Here is a 19,955-nt window from a genome sequence, read left to right on the forward strand (position 1 = left end):
TTTTCCCATTATACCATGAAATACAAAAGCAAATAAACAGATAAATAAAAGTTCCACATTCCAGGGAAAAAGAAGACAAAAGCCTATTTTGGGCGACAAAGGTCTGACTTTTCAAAATGATGGATCTGTGGTCTTTGCAAGGAACCAGCCTTGCAATGTGCAGCCCACATTACAGCATTCTAAAGCTATTCACGCTAGTTTGCCAATGCTGGTATTGTGTTTGTGTGCTTGATGCTTCTGGGCTACTCCAGGATTTTCCCCGGTGCTGACTGGACACATTCTTCTCCAAGTGAAGAAGGGGTTGATCCATTGCCTCAAGCTGGGGGGAAATGTAGATAATTGCTTCTCAGAAACATCAACAGTATTTCTGGCTCACTGGGGGGGAATGGCTCGACCCTGCCCTTCCATCCAGTAGACCACAACAGCTACATGAGCTCAATGCAGCTGTGTAGTGCCTGGTATTTATAAGGAATGTGACATTTAAATTCTGATATTTGAAAAGCATAATGCCCAATCTGTTCAAAGACCTGCTTTACTTGATAAGCGTTACTCTTCTTCCCAGTTGGCTTTGGCACAGGCCACCCAGCACCACCATTTACTCATGTGCAGTTGCAGCAAGGGCAGCCCCAAGATTCTCGTCCCCAGAAACACCCAGACCCATCCCCTCCCTGGGTCACTCCCACAGCCTTCTTAAAGTAATGGCAGCTTTTCTGATCATAAACAGTTAAAAACACCCAAGCATCAGAAAACCAACAACAGTGGTACCTTTCAAAATACAACGATAATAGATTTTGTCCCTGCTCCAGATTCCATCTGCATTCCATCTACAGGGTGTCTGCACCCACGGCTCTGCAGCAGTGGCTGGAAGATGTGCTGGAAAAGCCTGGTTTCAATTTTATGTAAGCAGTGGCATATTTCCACTTGAAAAATCCTGCTGTTTGACAACAGCATTTTGCCCCCTACCAAATAGAGCCCTTCAGGTTTTCCAAGGTATTTTGTAGACACGAAGAAAGTTTACAGTGCCTTGGTAAAAGAAGGTGATAATCATACCTAACACACAAGGAAAAGAAGCCCCAAATAGACAAATCAAAATTACTTACAGATAGATTAGAAAGGAGCCAAGTGGTGACTTTCCCTGGGTGGATTAGCACGAAGGAAAAAAAAGCTGCTGGGAGCCAGTTCCCACAATGAATGAATGCAGAGGAGGGAAAAGGCCAGCAGCCAGAGGATCCAAGCTGTGGAGGGCTGCTGGAGGCACCCTCTAACCAGACTGCTGGGAACTCTGCTAAGATACCACAGGCCTCGATGTCTGTTTGTATACCGTGCTGAGCTCCAGCAATCCATCCTATTTGAAGGGGACAACCTACTCAACTTGTTCTTTGCAACAAATAAGCTGCTAATACTCAAAAGATAGCCATCTTTAAGGTCAATGGTTCTCCTCTATATACATGCTTTCCAGGAAGGCGAGTGCAAACTCTACAACGGCATCTACATACTGAGGTCTTGTTCCACCAAGCACACCAACAGACAAGGATAATGAAGTCAATTAGATCCACATTCAGGACCCCCCCACTCACATCTGTATAGGAAAACAAATAAATCAGTCTCTACTTGCAGACATTGCTGTTGCTGCAGTTTAACTGTTGTGGTGATCAGTTGATGGTTGGGCTTGATGATCTTAGAGGTCTTTTCCAGCCTTATCATTTCCATAATTAAAGAAAAATATATGCACAGAAAGTACTATATTATGCTCTCCTTCAGATACTAAAATATGCAGTAGTAGTACATACTAAAATGAGTGTGGCTGCACATGGAAGGGCAAACCAAATGAGCTACAGGGGCACTGCCTGGGTTAGCACACAGACCACACGTCCTAGAAGTTGCAGTCTATCACCGAGTTCATAGCATCATTTTTCAGGCACTAAAATGAAATGCCAACTCCAGAATAGCCCATATTATATATGTGACAATAACTTGAAAGGGGGTGGGGGTATGTAACCCAAATATGAAGTGAACTGAAAATGATTTCACAGATTCTGAACTAGAAATGGTGTCTGCTTAGACAGACAGAAGGCAGAGAGAAGAAAATGACCTTGTGCTGTATGACAGAGTGATTCATATGTATGAAAGATACCACAAATTATCAGCTACTAGGAAAAGAACTGTATTGCAAGTGTAGCTCAGCCTCCAGCATCTAACTCAATCCTAGCTGTAAAATGAGAAAACATGGACAAAATAAAGTCAGTCCCTTTCTGAACCTGATCATTCCCCACCTGATAAAAATGTAGCAGCACACACAGTAAGAGCTCCAGGACTCCAGGATGTATAAATCAGTAAAGCTCTGCTGTCACCATGGATGCTGAAAGTTAATGGTTTTTTGCATCAATTGCTCTCTCTCAAAAGAAAAAAAAAAAAAAAAAAGGAAAGAAAAAAATGTACCTGCATATACTGATCTCCTCTGGCAGCATGCACACAAGTGCACACTCATGGCCATATGCGTACTGACATAAGATTCACAGATCCACTGTGCTACACCACTGAGCACTTGAGCTGAGTGGGTCTTAGCTCTACCATGCAGTGGCCCTTTTCCAGGTGTCCAGAGGAAAAGATCATCTGGATGACAGAGTTGGAAAAAGCTCTTCTTCAGTTTATGCAACAAAGATGTTTTCTTCTAGGGAGCTATAATCTGCACGACTATAACTTTCACTTTTCAAACAGAGCTCAAATTCCTGCCCTTGGCAGAGCATCATAGAGGACTTGCTTTCACTCACATGGATTAATTCTCTCTGAACAGCTTACCAAGATAATTGGCACAGCCACTCCTTTTCTTCAAAGTTTGCTTCTGCTCACCTATTTTCTTTCTTCCTCCAATGAGTACATAATGAGCAACAGTGAGTACCTAACGTATAACAGTGACTTTAATTACCACCACATCAACTGGCAAGAGTGTTTTCCAAGGTAATAAATGCCTATTAAACAAAACAAGTGAAGGCATGGCACAGTGCTGTATAAAAGATATCTGTAAGCAAGCTGCCTCATGTACCTGATGCAGTCCAGCATGCTGCCACATGCTCTGCCTCCCTCCTGAGAAAGGAGACACAGCAGCCCAGGAGGACTGCGTGCATACAAGGCCACCACGCATCCAGACTACGGGTGAGTTGCTGCTCCCCATCACTTTCTATGGGCAAACCTAGCTTCACATTCTTATCTGCATGTATCAGTACAACTTACTGGTTAAGTCAAATATATTTCATTCTACTGAGCAAAGAGCTTCCATTTGTGCTAAAGCTACTCTTCATGAACTTGAAAGTTTTTGATAATGTTTAAAAACCTTTTGGCTGTGTTTTGTGTTTTAACTGCTGCTGCTATGATTTGCAATTTCTTAATCTCACAGTAATTTTTTTCCTTTTAAACTCTAGGGGATTGCTTTGAAAGATGTTTGTTTGTCTGTAGAACTTTAAAAAAAGAAAAAAGCTTTTCTGGTTGGAGGGAAAAGCCTGGAAACATGAGATGAGTGTGAACTATCACTTTGAAAATTTAATAGTAAGGCAAAAGCATTTTTCATTCACATACATCTTCCTGAAGTTTCTACTTAGAAACTGAACTTCACCATTTCTCTGGCAAGTCTGAGTTCTCTGAGACTGGCAATATTTTCATGAATGTTCAGTATTTTTTCTGATAGATGAGCGACGTACTTCTTGAAAACTACTGTCCCAACTTTTTTGACTATACTTGCATACTAGAGCTTTCATTTTGAACATCTATCTAGTTGTATGCAATTAGTCTGTCCAGCCTTTAACTGCTTATTATTGTGTCTTCTCCCTTTGGAGGAAAAAAAAATGGCAGAATTGAGAGAAACTCTGAAGTCATGCTGTTTAGCCCAGTCTTCCACCAGCAATTTTCAAAGGACAGCTCAAACAGCCTCTGGATTTTATGCTCGAACAAGCAGGTGTGCAGAGGAGCCTGATGCCATGGCTTATGAGGAAGCCAGATCATCTCCTGGGAGAACTAGGAGCCCAATGCCCACTGCCCAACAAGGGCTCACATGGCTCAGGAAGGCTCCCTTGGTAATTTCCAGCTTGCGCCAATTAAAAAGAAAGCAGATGATGGAAACAAGTTAAATGTCACTATTATAAAGCACCTTGTTAATTTCAAGCACGCTGCTGAAGCTAGCATAGCAGCAATTAACGTGCCAGCCTTCATAATTACCACACAGGAGCTTGTCTCCAAGCTTGCAGCTAGCTCTTACTCTTCTCACATCCAGAGAGCTCTTTTGCAGCCATGCTCACTGACAACAGCATTCCAGGCAGCTCCACTGCTCTGAGCAGCATCTTGTCCTGATTGAGGATAAGGACCCTGAAACACTACTGCAATATATTAACAAAAGCACAACATGTCAGACATCTTGCTTTGGATGAACTGAGACGGCTGTAAGGGAAGGGAAGCAGCCAGCAGAAATTTTAGTCAAAGATAAAATGGTAATGAAGCCTGATCAGGGCCTACAATCGTTTAGGTACTGACCTGATTATTCTACAGAAATTTCCTTTCCTACATCACGCATTCAGGTCTCAGCTAGGCAACCTGATAGCATGTTTTATAAGTGAACAATCAATTTCCACTGTAGTACAATACAAAACTCTCAAATATTCCTTTCCTTCAGGGAGGAATTCTCATCCATCAAACACCTTGGTGCCATCCCAGCTTGCAAGACATTCCAATTACTTGCTTTGGCACAGTGGATCTCCAGGCAGGCATGCTCTTACTTTCCCCCAGCAAGAGCATTGATAAAGGAGAGCATATAAGTTATAGCAGTGTTGGGCCTGCATTTATTTGTTTTGAAAGGAATGGGATATATATGCCCACTGCTATTTCTTTTCTCGGTAACGTTGTATTACTGCTCCCTGCCTTTTTTTTTGCCTTGAGAAAGCACAGTGCTCAAAACGTACCTGGCCTGGTTTCCCAGTGTAAAGAAGAAACTCCAAAAGAAAACCTTTCAATTTCCACTTTCCTAGGGCTCCTTAGCATGCAGGAGCCACTCCGGATCCCAATTATCACTGGCTCTGCATTTCCATGCATGCATGGCTGACTGCAAATCCACATTCCCCTACATGGTACAAGTTATAGCCACCATGAGTTGCCTCCAGTAATTTTCAAGGCAGGGTCTGTCAGAGAAGATAGAGATATGGAAAAAAACACTGCCTTGCTGTGTGCAAGCCTGATCAGATGTTTCACTGCCCCAAAGTGGGCAGAAGATGACACTATGAAGTGCTGGAACCCTGCATGCCCTGGGGGAGACAGGGAGAAATTCTCTATCCCTGTTTCACACACATTCTCCAGCATTTCATTCTTATAGGGCAGTTCTTCTCTTCCCTAGTGGGAAGCTTAGAAATGCCTAATAAAGAGCTTGTTCACCTCCAATTCTTGTTCCAGCAGAGATGCAAATAGCAAATATTTTAAAAAACAAAAAAGGAGGAAAAACATGCAAGTAAGAAACAAATTAATTTTCCCATAAGGATATACTTTCAGATGTGCTTGCAGCACTGCCACCAACTCCATAAGTGTTCTCTGAGATCTGAACTAGAAAACTACCAGAAATAAAGCAGTGCGGTTCCTCAAGCAACTTCGGAGATGGCCAAAATGAAGAAGATCCTGCCGTAAAGACAATTTTCTTACAAATACCAATTCAGACCACTGAATTGCTAGCCAGTCTGTAAGAACTGCTGCAAGTCAGAGCTAGGGTACAGCTCCAGGTGCTGTAGACCAGTACCTCCAGAGGCACAGCCACACCAGCCCCTCTGTTGGCCAAGGAGATGTTAGGGCTGGGACTGAAGGAGCCAGACCTACATGGAGCAACACCACTAGCCAAAATCCCAATTGCACAGATATCTCAGGGTTTGGAATTGGGCATCATAGCTTCAGGCAGCATAGCTGGGTCTCAAAGCATCAATTCTGTTTGCACCTACAAATATAGCAGGTCCTCACTGAACTCAAGCTCCTTTGCATCACACTGTCAGCCTGTGAAACACGGGGGGCTCACAGAAAACAAGACCAAAATAAAAGCCCAAGCACGTGTAACTTGTAATGACTTCACATGTTCAAGCAGTAAGTACAACTCAAAGGTTTGATTTAATAATTCCTGTTCCTATTTGTTTTTTTCCCCTCAGGATTTCAGTGAGATTTTGACTGATACGTAGAAGGAACCTTTTGAGCTAAAGAAAATGCTGGAAATACATAATCACTTTCTTTGAAAGTATTTAGACCATCTCTCCTGGGAAGGACTGTATCAAGGTAAGGGGGGGTCAGGAACAGCAGCATGATAGCTCTGGAAAATAAGCAAAGGCTCCAGAATGTTGCAAGGCTGATAGATGAGACCTTGATTTAACTGTGGCTGCAGGTTTTATCTTGGATTTTATCATTAGTAATAATGAAAGTTGCTGAAGCCTTCTTTATGTTTTGTCAGTATCACCTTAACCAGCAGTTGCTGAATGCCTCAACATCAACTGATACTTTTTGCCCTGGAACAAACATTTACTGTGGTAGTTTCTAGCTTTGGCAACACATCATCTCATATAAAGGGGGGAAAAAGAAAAGACCATTAGCTAAAAATACCTGAATGAAAACAAAAGTATTTCAAGCGCTGTGTTATTACCCTCCCTTCCTTTTCTGTGACCCCATTTTTCTTTCCTGTGACCACTGAGATAACCTCTGATATTTGCATAACAACTTTTTCCTCCCAAAAAGAAGTGGGAGATATTTTCTTGAATTAGGTTTGTGAAAAACACAGGCTGATTGCTTTGTTGTTGTTAACAGTCTAGCCAAAGTCTATGAAGATGTAGGGAAAAGAGCAAGAGGCCAACTAAAATGACTGCAAATAAAAACACAGTGGCAGTCCATGCTGTACTTTTCCCTCCCCACTTTCCAGAAACTGCTAATTAAATCCAGTTTTAACCTAGGGTGGAGACGAGCCACAGAAACTCCCGGCATGAGATAACACCAGTATGTGAGTGATTCGGGAGAAGTGGATCATCAATCAGCCAGACTTGTAATAAGGATATCACCACCATGTGCACACAAGCATTGCACAACACGATTGGCCCAGAGCACCCTGCCCATCAGCACCCTTCCACTGAGCTGAAGTTAGGACCATTCCTCCAGTCTCATTCAGAGCTTCCACCTTAATCTCTCAGCCTGCCTAAATACAGTGCTAGCCAAATAATGTAGGGGTGGGAATAACTATTTTGTGTGAAACACAAGCCTGAAAAGCAAAACCAGATGCTTTCATGAGGAAAAAAAAAACCAAAAAAAAAACAAAAAAAAAACCTGCATCCTTTCTTAGGGAAAAAAAATAAGATTATTTGAAGAACTAACCTCCAAATGCAAGTCATCTTTAGGAAAAGGATACTTTAAAGAACAAAAATCTTCGGTTTATTGTACTAAATATGTAAACTCTTAAGGGTTTCCTAATAAGTCTGCTAAGTATCCTGCACAAATTTGCTGGGTAAAGAATCCTAACATGCTTCATAAAAAGCTAATTGAAGAACACACTGTGTTATTCTGCACAAGAATTATAAGCTTCCAAAATACGTTTAAAAATAAGAGTGTAGAAAAGTAATAGTGAATGCGACTCGAAAAGTAAGTGAATGCGACTCTCCATATCCTAGGATGTAGGATGGCAAGAAGATGGAAGCACTCCTTCAGCTCTTGCACAGCCAGTGGCTCACTGCAGCACACCTCAGCATTTTACAATGCAAGTCCCTTCCAACCCAAGACATACTGTGATGTTCTTTGACAGTGCTCTGTAAAAAAAAGTAAAATCCACTGAGTTGGCCAAAAAATGCATTCACTAAACTCATGCAAGATGCAAAAATAGTACTTTTTGGAAGAAATTCAACTGGATCTGGCTTGTGTCCAACAACAATTAATATACTGAATTCTTGGGCAGCTAAATAAAGCAGCTTCTGCCCACTGAACTTTCAGGAAATGGCATTGTGGAAGGCTAAAAAAAGTTGGCTCTATCAAAGACTATGCATTCTATTTCCCCAGTGCAGTCCATTCTACCCTCCCTTTTTCAAGAGTATCTGTATTTAAATTCATTTTGAGGTAGTTTGGCAGTATGAAGTAGAGCACACAATTCCTCTGTCTATTGGAGCTATATGATTGTTACCATTCAGCTTTCTAGGCATGTCTTCTTAAAGAATCTCTACAGACATTTAAGGAGAGGGAGCAGCAAATACTGCATTGTAAGAGAAGCAAGCCAGCACTCTCCTCTAAGATCCTTTTATTCATTTCCTTTAAGGAAAACATAGCAGCTGCCCCACACCTTTGTGTAAAACAACAGAACTCCATGACTTCACAGCACCAGCACTGGGCAGCCCACCACAAGCACCTGCCTCCCACACAAGCAGTAACCCTGTGCAGAGCTGGGGGCTCTCTTCAAGCTGGCGTGCACCCACACCAGCCCTAACAGCAGCCCTAACTTGTGCCTACAGCCAGGCTGCACACTCATCCTCTGCCCCACTGCTGCTGGATTCAAGCCACAGCTATGCCTTCAACAGAGATACTCTGCCTGTATTGGGAACGGACTTTGGGGATTACAAGTTTCAAACTGAGGCATCTCAAATAAAAGAATCAATAGGGAAGGCTGGGAGCAAAGTAAAAAAGACGCAGCTTTGCGTGTCACTGAGTTACTGTACTTCAGACAGCAGATACTTGATAGGTAAAATGGACAACCATTGCAAAAAATCAAGTTGTAATACCTAGTGGAGCAGGGGGCAGAAAGAAAATCTGAATGATCTTAAATCAGTGTAATCTCATTTTCCAAGCACCAATTTCTGATCATTTCTTTTCCTATTTTATTCAGTATTCAAGAAGTTCCTTTCTAGCATCTTCCCCACACACTGCTCTGTATATCAGTAGCATACAGAGCATGTCTGGGATGCTCTAATTTCCATGCAGCTGGTAGTAATTCATCTTTCACAGAGCTGTAGATGGCTGAAATTGCATTCCAAGGAAGCATGCTCCCTTTAATAAGAACAATCAAATGCTATGATTTGTAGGAAGTAACTTTTTCCCTCCACCTTTTTATTATTGGCAAAATGTCAACAGATTATTAAATTGCAGGGAGCACAATCTATGATAAATAACCTTGCTGCATATCAGACCCAACACCCCCTTCCTCTGTGTTCAGACATATACCTTCGTTTTCCAACACAATTCTGATTTACAAAGAATTACAGATTACTGATGGAGTCCGAGCACTGAGTGAAGTACCGCAGGTGAGCATGATTGGCACAGCTTCTGCAAGCCTTGGTTTCTGGGAAAAGAAACCAAGTACAAGCAAGAAAGCAACCTTCTGTATGTGGCAGCTGCAAGACCACTGCTGGCATAGAACATGCTGTCTGTGAGTGAAATACACCACCATGAAAAATTGGAAAAGACCCCCCAGAAAACACAAGGCTGTCTTCAGGTCTTAAATCAACTGCACTAAGAAGCTGAAGACGTTAAACCCACTTACTTAATCAAAGACACTTAAAGCATCACCTGATTATAGACTGCAATTCCTTAGAGACAAAATGTCAAAGCTGGAAAAGCAAGCTGGATTGAGAGAAAAAGCACATTGTAAAGATAATTATCCTTCACATACTTTACTGAAGAGTGTAAAAGAATTGCCAGCAGATATTAAAATGCACTGCATGTCTAAGATACGTAGGTTACTAAATTCGAGGTAAGAATCCCAGGCTAAAACACTGTAGCTTGCAGATAAAATCAAATGAGATCAATAGGGTTGATAATCCTGTCTCTTTAAGAAGAAAAAAAAATATTAAGAGTCCAAAATACAAACTGCTGCCTTCCAATGTGAACCCACTTAGCCACCATCCAAGCACACTGCAGAAGACCTCTCCAAGCACCACGCTGTCCTTCTCCAGTTTCCTGAGTGCTGCACCTCGCTGCACTGTAAGCAAGCAGCATGGCAGCCTGTGGTGGACAGCTTGTGCTGCTTGGTAAATGTTTCCAGCCTCTAAAGACTACGTTTATTCTCCTCTTTAATTATTCCAAGGTCCTTTTCCAAAATCATGAAGAAAAATTTCCTAACTTCTGAAAAATATTTTTTTAAATATAATTTCATATACTGTTTCTTTTACAGATGCTCGGAACTAAATGGTATAATATTTACAATATTGGAAGGCTCTCATCTGTAGTTTGTCTCAGAGACTCACTGAGCCAATGGCTTATAGCACAGTAGGGCTGCCCATTAAAAATAATACTGTGTAATTCCAGGCTTCCTGCAGGCATCATCTGTATGTGCAGTTCCAGTCACGTTAGAAACGTTATTAAGAGCTACAGTATTTAACTCACCATTTAATTTTTACTTGACGTTAAATGAAAGCAAAGAGAATAACTAAAGCAGCAGTGGGGAAATAAAAGATAAAGCTAGTGGGAAATCTTCAGCTCCATCTAGAAAGTAAACAAGCATTCTCTGCCTTAAACAGAATGGTCAGACAAGGCCAAAAAACCTAGAAAAGAAATCAGACTCTATTCAGGTCCTGTCCTGTAGGTGAGCAGAATAGGAAAATATAAAAAAAACCACCACTCCAAAACTGACTTGGCATTCATCATTTTTTCCAGTGCAGAGATACAGGGATGCAAATTATCTCCCCAGAGCTACACAGTGTCCATGACAGAGCTAAGAACAACCTGAATGCAAAGCCAAACACTTCAATCACAAAAAACTGTCCTACTTCCATTGCCTTAGCCTGTATCCAGAAGTACAAAATCACTGAGAGAAGAGAGAGATGAGAATATGTCTCAGGAACACTTCTAACCCACCTAGAAGCACACTAGTAGCGAGTGGCACAGCTACATTGACTGTATAAAGCTCTCATGTTCAGACCAAGCTATTTGGACCGAGGGTGTGAACTTCTGGTACTCAAAATATTCAGCTTTCTGAATCAAGTAGGCTGACGCAGATCCTCTGTTGAAAGAGACAAAAAAGTCCTGTGTTGCTTAATGCTTTTTAGATGAGGGGTTGGGGTGCTCAAGGATGGCAATTCCCACTCCACCTCTCCCCTGAGAATGACTGGTTCGCATCCAGCTCAGAGCAGAAATGTCAAGTACCATCATGTGCACTCCTGATAGACTTGGAGAGGTAAGGGAATAGCCTGAGTGCAGCTCCCAGAAGACAAGTACACAAATAGGACAAGTCCCTGTGGATCAGCCTGGCAGCGCTCCGAGGAGAACAGCAACAGGAGCAAGCAGAGGGAACGCTGCAGAAAAGTGGTGGCCAGGACCCCGTGGTGCAGAGGTGAATTAGCAAGAGAACTCACTGAGGCTTCATCTTGACAACTTCAACTCCTTTAGACCCAGTGAAGACTTGCTTCAAATAAATTACTTCCACGCACAGGGAGAAGCAGGGTTTGTAACAGCAGCTCCAAGCAGAACACAGCAGTAAGATACACCTCGCTCTGCAGCACAGGCAAAGTAAGGAGAGACAGAAGCCTGTAAGGAGCCGTGCTACAATACAGCACTGTCAGAGCTGACTCCTGCAGCAGCAGCACCCTGCACAGTGCCCCTGCTCACCTCGCTCCAGGCTCGCCGTGGAGCTGCCTCTGGTTCTTCACTCTGTACCCACTGCCATTTCACTGGGAACGTCTGCAGTTCCTCCCACAAACTGCTGCAGCCCTGAGATACAAATAGCAGCAAGGTCTTCTAGCAAGGCCTAGGAGACAGCACTGAGCTGGGAAAACTAAGTTATTAAGGACCACGTTGGTGCAGGGTTTCAGCTGGAACAATACTTAAATCTCTCTCCCTCCCATGGTTATGGTAATACCACACAACTACTCATTATCCTTATCTTAACTAGAGAAGCTCCTTTCAATTTAGCACTTAATGTAATTAGAGCAAATTAAATCGTGTTCAGAAAAAAATCTTATTTTACCAGAGCTATTATATTACCTCTACAAAACTGTCAGTTAAAAGCTATTAAACAATGGGAGTTTGTATCTACTCAGGGAGCAGAAGAGTGAGTTATTAAACTGAAATTTGCTTAAATTCTATTTCCAAATTCAATACCACATCTCCAAGGGAAAATGGTAGACTCTTAGTGGCAGCACAGTGACCCTGGCAGTACTGAAACACTTGAACACCAATTCTCTGTTCTTTCATATATTATTTATTTTTAATATGAGGATTTGCATTTCAGTAAATACAGCAAACAATTGCCTTTGTCCTTTCAGCAAAATTAGCTCTGGCTAGAGATGTACTGCTGACATGTGAGAGACACAGAACAAAAGCAGCTGGCTGCCATGAAGTCAAGTGGAAAAAAACACATTCACTTCAAGGGGTTGAGGATGTCAAATACAGCATGGGCGATGAAATCAGGGAAGCCAGAAGGGCACCAGGTAAAAAGCCATGTGCGTTTACATGTCACCTAAGAAACATATGATAAGTGGTAAAAGCTTGAAGAACTGGATATTCCAAAAACTGACCTAAGCAAAAAAGTTCCTGTTTAGAGTAGTCCTATTACAGTCAATGTGATTTCATTCGTGAGGACAAATTGCAGATATGAATTTCACTCCTATGTATATCTGTAGCACGGGAGACTGAAAATTGCAAGCAGAGATTTCTGGAAGCACAGTCTGTTTAAAGCAATTAATTTCTACACTATTACCCAGGGGGAGGTGGAAATAGGCAACACATCTGCAAGAGGTACCCAAGAAAGGTAGATACATCTCAGTATGGTCAGTTTGTGTTCTCATGAATAATAAATGCTAGATTGTAATATTTGAATTGATATTAGAATTTTAACATGGTGCAAGCATTCCAGACATAGGGAATAAAGTGTTAAGCAGGAAGTATATTTATCATCTCTCTGTTCAACAATTGAGAGAACATTACCAATAATTAGCAGCAGGCATTAAAACTGCTTTCTGCTAACCACAGGTGTTGTTGGTCACAGCAAGGTTGATATTAATGCAATAAAGTCAGATGATGACAGCTTTACAGCGGAGGGCAACATACTGGACGGTTCTGGGAAAATAATCTTTAGCACCATAGGGATTATTTGGGTTAAATGACTTCTGAGTCACAGCTGGTTGTTCAGTGTCTATATCTCCCTTTTATTTCCTCACGAGGAGAGAAGAGAAAGAAAGTGGCACTGCTGCAGCCGCTCCTTTCTCCTTTAGAGTTAATACCCAGCATCTTGCTGACACTATGAGAAGGGTCTCATTTATATTACAGAATAGCCTAGCCAAAGCCAAGGCCACACTGCCACATGGTGTGAACTTGCAGAATGCAGACCTTGACACCAAGGAACCTGTAATCCAAGCAGACACGAGCCAAGACAAAAAAAGACAAAAAAGGCACGTGGAGGCAATGTGACATACCCATGGCCACATACTTTATCAGGGGCATTTGTGGGCAGGAAACGCTGCCACACTTCTCAGATGTGCTCATGGCTATGGCATCCTCCTGGCTTTGCAGCACACCCCACCCTCTTGGAAGAGCAAGCTTGCAGCACCAATGCTGAGGTTCTACAAGCCAGAACTTGAATACCAACTCATAACTCAGGCTTGGTTTACGCAGCCTCTAGCCCTGTTCAGGTAGAGCTGCCGGAGTCTGCTGCAGTGCACAGGTGTATGAACAAATGAGGAGAGGGTACTGCAGTGTGCTTCCACAGCCTGCAGTCCAGAGAGAATTTCAGGTGATAACAGAAGAGTAATTACAAGCAACAGAACCTGTGTGTGTATCATCAGTCACACCAGCAACATGGGTCCTGTTTTGCATTCACCAACCCTGAGCTAAAAAACAAAATCCCAAAACAACCCATTTATATATGTATATTTTTTTTCAAATTACATATTCTTTTCACAGTGGTGCAAAAAGCAAGACAAGGAGGATGGATCAAATTAACAGACATTAAAAGACAGTGTTTTTAAACCCAACTTAAAGGCACAAAGATGGTTTATTTCATGCCAAACACACCTGTGCCCTTCTCTAGGCTGATAACAGGGAGTACCATGGAAGACACCTTGTTTTACTGCCTTGCCCACTAGTGCTGCTGTAGGTACGGAGCATTCAGTGTTCGCAGAATGCCCTCATAATCCAAGTGAGGATTACTTTATGGGGAAAAAAAACTGATATTGCTCAGACTTGAATTATCTTTGACCCACATACAGAAAAAAGGTCATGAAGTGATCTGAAAATCCAGATTTCTTTCCTCAGTAAGGTAAGGGGGAAAAAACACTCACTGTATCAGCGACTATCAGGCTTGCAGCATTGTCTGCTTCTATTCAAAGCAGCACAGCAAGAAGCAGCAGAAAGATTCATTTCATAAAATGTAAATCTCATCTATTTGCAGCCATGCCAGGAGCTTACCAGAATAAACCCCACAGGCCCAGCATTAATCCCAGTGGCAATTTCACATTCGACTTCCAGGGATTTTACAGATGAGCCAGCGGCGACTCCCTGAGCAAACGGTGTGATGTTTGATAAATTGTCAAAAAGCCTCATCACGTCCCTCTACTACATAAAAGTGCTTCTCTCCTGATGCTGAAAATCATATTAAAACACACCAAAATAGTTGTTGTTTTTTTTTTTTTTCTTTTCCTTTTTCTTCTGCCAAGATTACCCACAGTGAGCATTAGCAACCCACACCATGCTACATAGCAGAGTTCCCTTCCTCTTCTCAATGGAACGTGGCAATTGTTCACTGCAAGGAAAGAATTCCCCATAATTATAATCTGAAGAAAACAAAACAATCAAGCAGTGGTACGCTGGTGTAAGTTTTGCACTCTTAACTGACATCAAACAATGCAAGTAACAAAAGCCAAACTGTCTCTGCACACTGAAGGTGGGAAGGAGAAGCACCACATGAGCACTTGTCTGGAACAAACTGCATTGTCAGGGAAGTTAAAAGTACCTTTTAGAACAGCTTCATGTTTTTGCTGTGAGAAAACTGAGGAGCTAGCAAGACCCAGCTTTTGTGCTTGAAATGTTGGGCTGGGATGCAGAAGAGCAAACTTTACATTCAAGCTTTCCACTCAACACCACAAAATGAGATATTTCATCACTCAGTGCTTCTCTCCCCTGTCTTAGGAAGACCAGTATCAGGTCTGCTTTTATCCTAGCCTTTGCTGATCGGTTTTGACAGAGTATCCTTTGGGATGATAGCACCACATTTGAGGAATACACACAGAATTGCCACTACATTATTCCCTGGGGGCACAATTTCGCATTGATGGGTTTGCTGACAGATGAGGCAGGACGATGCAGGCAGACTTGCTCCAAGAGCAACACACATCCTGGCTTACTGAGAACCCGGGTGTTTCTCTCTTGGTTTTAGTCAAAAGATTTGATGTTAAAAATGTAATCATAAAAATAGTAACAACTTTGCAAAGACATCCAAATTCACACAGCCAAGGCAAGGAGTTTAACAAAGCTCAGGCAGGAATGTATCAAGACTGCCAGCATACCAGGGTTACAGAGGTTGGCCTGAGACACAGCTACCCGTGACACACCATCAGGCAGGAAGCCCAGCAACACACCTATAAGCAACGAGAGAAGCCTTTCCAATCCAGTGGCTTGATTTATGCATCTAACAGTCCTTTGGTACAAAAGGAGCATAAAGGAGACAATGGCACAATTCCAACTGCAGCTCTATGAGAACAACAGCGCTAGCTGAGATTACAGAACAAGAAATAGGTCTGAGATGTTTCTCTAGGTTGCAAATCCAACCACAAGTAGCTGGACTATTCTGACTTGAAAATAAGCCCTCTTTTCCCATTACTGTCCTTTTGTGATCAAGAGAAACCATTTAAGAGTAACTTTCATCAGTCTGCTGTCAGCTGCTACCCATTTTGCAGAATATCCACCTCTGACCCCACGGTCTTTTTGTATTAGACACAGTACATACAGCCTAAAGCAAGCAAAAAGCCCCTAGATTTTGAAACAGTGCTCAATTCAGGAGTGTGGAAATTAGTGAACTCGTGAAGTAGTCTCACCTTTAGAGTCCCTCAGTGATAATACTCCTGACAAGCAGACATTACTTCAAGAACTGTTTGCTACTCCCAGGCTCACCTGATCTACACGCTTGGCAGAGAGCATCAACAAATCCATTTTTTCTCCAGCCACCTCCAGTGAGAAGCAGTGGGCAGAGGCACTTCAGCGAGGAATGGCAGAGCTGCTACTATTTGAAGGCTGGCTTAAAATATACAGCATGCAAAGATGTGCTGTGTCCAATTAGCATCACAGCAGAAGCACATGGGTAATAGATTTTACAGGCTGGAAAATTGCTCTTGAAGGGTAACCAATGAACGCTGCACTGGAGAAGGCAAGCAGGTACATTGCCTCTTGCCTTCCAAGAAGCTGCAAAATGAGTGCAGTGTGTAGCCAGGTCTGAGGAGAACTGCTGCACTTGGGATCTGAGACCGAGTCCTCAGCAGCTTATTTCGGGAAGACCTGGGCAGGGCAAACATTGCTCCCCAGCCCTCTACAGAGGCTCAGCAGCTGCTTATCAAAGGCTGTTTTTCAGGATGGTTGTCTCCTTCCTCCTCACACAGCCAGCACAAACCGCGGCACCGAGAAGGTCAGAACCTGTTATTTAGGCACAACCCAGTATAGTTAAATGCAATCACACTGCTCCACAAGCAGAGCCGTGAGCTCCACATGCAGCAGCAGTACCTGGATGAGTCTGCCTGGTTTCCACTGCCTGGTGCTCTGCAAAGCACAGCACAAATGCCAGCAGCAAGTCAGAAATCTGAAATGAGGAGTAAGCAAGCCCAGCTCCAGGCTGAGACAGGCTGGCAGAGCAGGTCCCTTTCCCTCCTGCTGAAACCAACACGTATTTGGCATTCGGATTGTCTGTGCCCATTCCCTGAGCTGCTGCTTGTGTTTCCTTCACCTTAGTAACCATGGTGGGAACGCACAAACACCTACAGCGTACTGCCAGAGACATCTTCCATTGAAGCATGGAGGCGTGAGGAGCGGCATTTCTGACTGAGAAAGTACTGTACTATTAATGTTCCAAAGGCAGGCAGGCCAGGAGAAGAAATACTAAATGCAGCTTTTTCCTGAATTCCACAAATCCATGCAGCTGCAGAGGGAGCTCTGTGCTCCATGGCTGAGAACAGCTGACATGCTTCACAGCAGTCTAAGTTTTGCCTCTTAAGTCCCTGACCCAGTCCTAAGCAACCTTCTGCACCAGTGACAGTCTATCAGTGGCTGCCTGAGGACAACAGGTTGCTTAGACATGTGGCATGGCTAACCCAATTCAGACTGGCATAACTAAAATTTCTATGATCTACAAACATACTGTGAGCAAATTAAGTCTGAGCTGTGATCTGAATGTAGCACGCGATGCTCCAGACACTGTCCATTACAGACTGTGGGAACAGCCTTTCCCTAGAGGCATCTGAGACTCCCAGCTACAGTGCTGCACTGGACACAGAGCCCTTTTTCTCTTGCTGGAGACACAAAAGCACCTTGCTAAGGTAAAATACCTGAACCCAAGCTAAATACCTAACCCAGCAATGGAAACTGAACCACCTGTACTGTACAAGCCTCCCTCCCACTCACCTGATGAATCAGTGTTGCAATAATGCATAGGGAAATTAAATTAAGTCCCATGGAAAGATTACAGCAGTAAATCCTCCTTTCAGTTATATCCCTGCAACAGCATGATTAAATCATTCCTCAGATTTACACTGCCTACTTCAGACCAGAACAGGCTGCAGGCAGGACTAAGGCCTGGCATGTTTTTCCCCTTGAATCAAGAAATTGCCATCCCTGCCTCAATCAGCAGTAGCACAAAGTAAACCCAGGTGTCTGCGCACACCCCCTGGCTGCCCCATCTCCTGAGCCAGCTCAGCTGTGCCCTCCTCACCTAGCTCAGGGGCACCTGCCACTCTTGCATCAAGAAAGCTGACCACCTGCAGAGAGAAGCTGGTGAGTGTCTGAGGGCTCACCTCCCTCTCTGTCCGGCACCCCCTTGGGGAAACCTGCCACCAAGGAGGACAGTTGGCAGCTGGGGACGTACACAGTGTGGCAGCTGCTCACTGCTCTACAGACCCTGCAGAGAGGGAAGGAATATTTTGACAAGAAAGATACTATCGTAGCTAGATGAAGCAAGAAGGTAACTATACAGCTTAAAGGCATAACCTCCCTCCTTGTTATTTTAAACAATGGTTTCTCACTACTGCACTATAGATTTGTGCAGCACTTGAAAAACACGGTTGCTGATCCACCAGATAGCTAAGTATGTGCTTACATATTTTGTTCTCCAGGAATACTGCCTCACTTCATTTGGTTCAAGCTAAAAACATCTTGAAACTCCGATCTACAGTCTACCTGGTTTTCAGACAACAGCACATATGGTCCCCAGTCTACACACATACCTAAAGGTAATTACTAGCCTCCTTGGCACATAAGCAATATCAGCCGAGACAGTCTCCCAACTGTTTCCTTACCACCCTGGAATAAGTCCATTAAAGATGGGCCCACCGACCAGACGTGTCCATATCCATACCAGCTATGTCACCTTCAAAACTCACCCCATACCATGCAGCCACACACCTCCACCCAGCCCTGCCACGCCTGTGCTGCACGGGGACACCCCTCAAACCCTACATGGATCACAAACAGCAAACGCCTTTGCTTCCACAGCCCAGACACAAAGCACAACAGCGCATTACCTTCTAGGAGCCCCCAGAGCTCAGCCTCTAACAGCAATCACTTTGCTCATACAGGCAGTGGGGTATCGCGTTCTGCTGAAAAATAAGCAGCCTGTCTGCGTCGAGGGTTCTTTTTAGGGCTTGTCTGGGGGTTGCTGGCTGTTTGGGGGCAGAGGCTGCGAGGCAGCCAAGCTATGAGCCGGAGGTGAGAGATCCGGAGCTCCTTACCTGGCCGGGGCGAGCCGGGCCCCAGCGGCGCCGCCTTCAGCACGCCGCGCCCCGCCACGCCGCCCGCATCGCCGCCGGACCGCAAAGCGTGGGCTGCGGCCGAGGGCACGCGTGGGCCCCGCGGAGCCGCACGGAGCCGCACGGAGCTACGGGCCGCGGCCGGACAGCTGGTCGGAGAGGCGGCGGCAGGAAATACCAAAAGACTGATCCAACCACGCTAGGGAGGGAGGGAAGAAAAGGGGGGGAAGAGAGGAAAAAATAGAAGGGGAGGGGAAACAAAAAAGGAGGAAAAAAGAGAGGAAGCGTGCAAAATGCGGGCGGGATTGGCGCGGAGCGGGGGTCGGGGCTTCTGGTTAGCCTCCTTCCCCCCCAGCCTGGCTCTTTCTTCTCTCCAACACAGCGAAAGGCTGAAGCCAAAGCGAGAGCCGAAGTAAATAAACAAAACAAAAAGCCCTGAGCGGCAAGGAAGCACACGCACCCCCAGGAAAGCAGCCAGCCGCGGTTGGGGTGTGCCGACTCTGCGTATAAGGTAACAGAAAAGCCAACCTGCAGGAACGGCCACGCCGAAGCCCTCCAGCTGCAGGAGCACTTGGTCTCAGCATCCGGCCATCCTCCTCCTCCGACGCCGTGACTCGAAGCGCCCAGGCGATGTGCAGCCCTGACACGGAGGCGGGCGCGCTCCCGGCTTCACGCGTGCATGCAGAGCGAAACGATCAGCCCCGCGGCAAGCGGAGCCCCGAGCTCCTCCGGACGAGAATGACAGCCCTGTCGGCACTGGTCTCAGCCCCTCGAGGGAGGCAGGACTTGACGGGGGATCCGGTGCAACGCGGTGATCACAGTGTGGCACGGCCCCACGCGTTTGACTGCCCCTGCCTCTCCTGCTCCTCACAAACCCCACGGGTCGGTGCTGGACCAGGGAGGGAGCTGAGGCAGAACCTAACCCTAACCCTCCTCCACCGCCGTGAAGAAGATAAAGCCAAGCATCCACCTGGAACCTTGGTAGTGGCAGAGTTAAAAGACACCCAACTTTCTGAAGCCAAAATCACATGAAGGGATAAAGTG

The 19,955-nt window shown here is 44.4% G+C and overlaps 1 protein-coding gene across 4 annotated transcripts in view; it reads right to left on the bottom strand.

Moving 5' to 3' along the window:
* OSBPL5 (oxysterol binding protein like 5) overlaps window positions 1-19,528 on the bottom strand; it is a 130,449-nt gene extending 110,921 nt beyond the window's left edge. For 2 of the 4 annotated variants that reach the window (XM_042884582.1, XM_042884581.1), the window contains exon 1: window positions 16,075-16,093. The gene's annotated coding sequence lies outside the window, so the exon portion shown is untranslated. Of the gene's footprint in view, window positions 1-16,074; window positions 16,094-18,893; window positions 18,950-19,439 lie in introns of those variants that run through there. The other 2 variants (XM_042884587.1, XM_042884586.1) reach the window with 2 other exon arrangements.
* Window positions 19,529-19,955: the final 427 nt, after the last annotated feature.

Source organism: Lagopus leucura, unplaced genomic scaffold (genome assembly GCF_019238085.1).
Source record: "Lagopus leucura isolate 7727_CA_CO unplaced genomic scaffold, USGS_WTPT01 Super-Scaffold_100044, whole genome shotgun sequence".
NCBI lineage: Eukaryota > Metazoa > Chordata > Aves > Galliformes > Phasianidae > Lagopus > Lagopus leucura.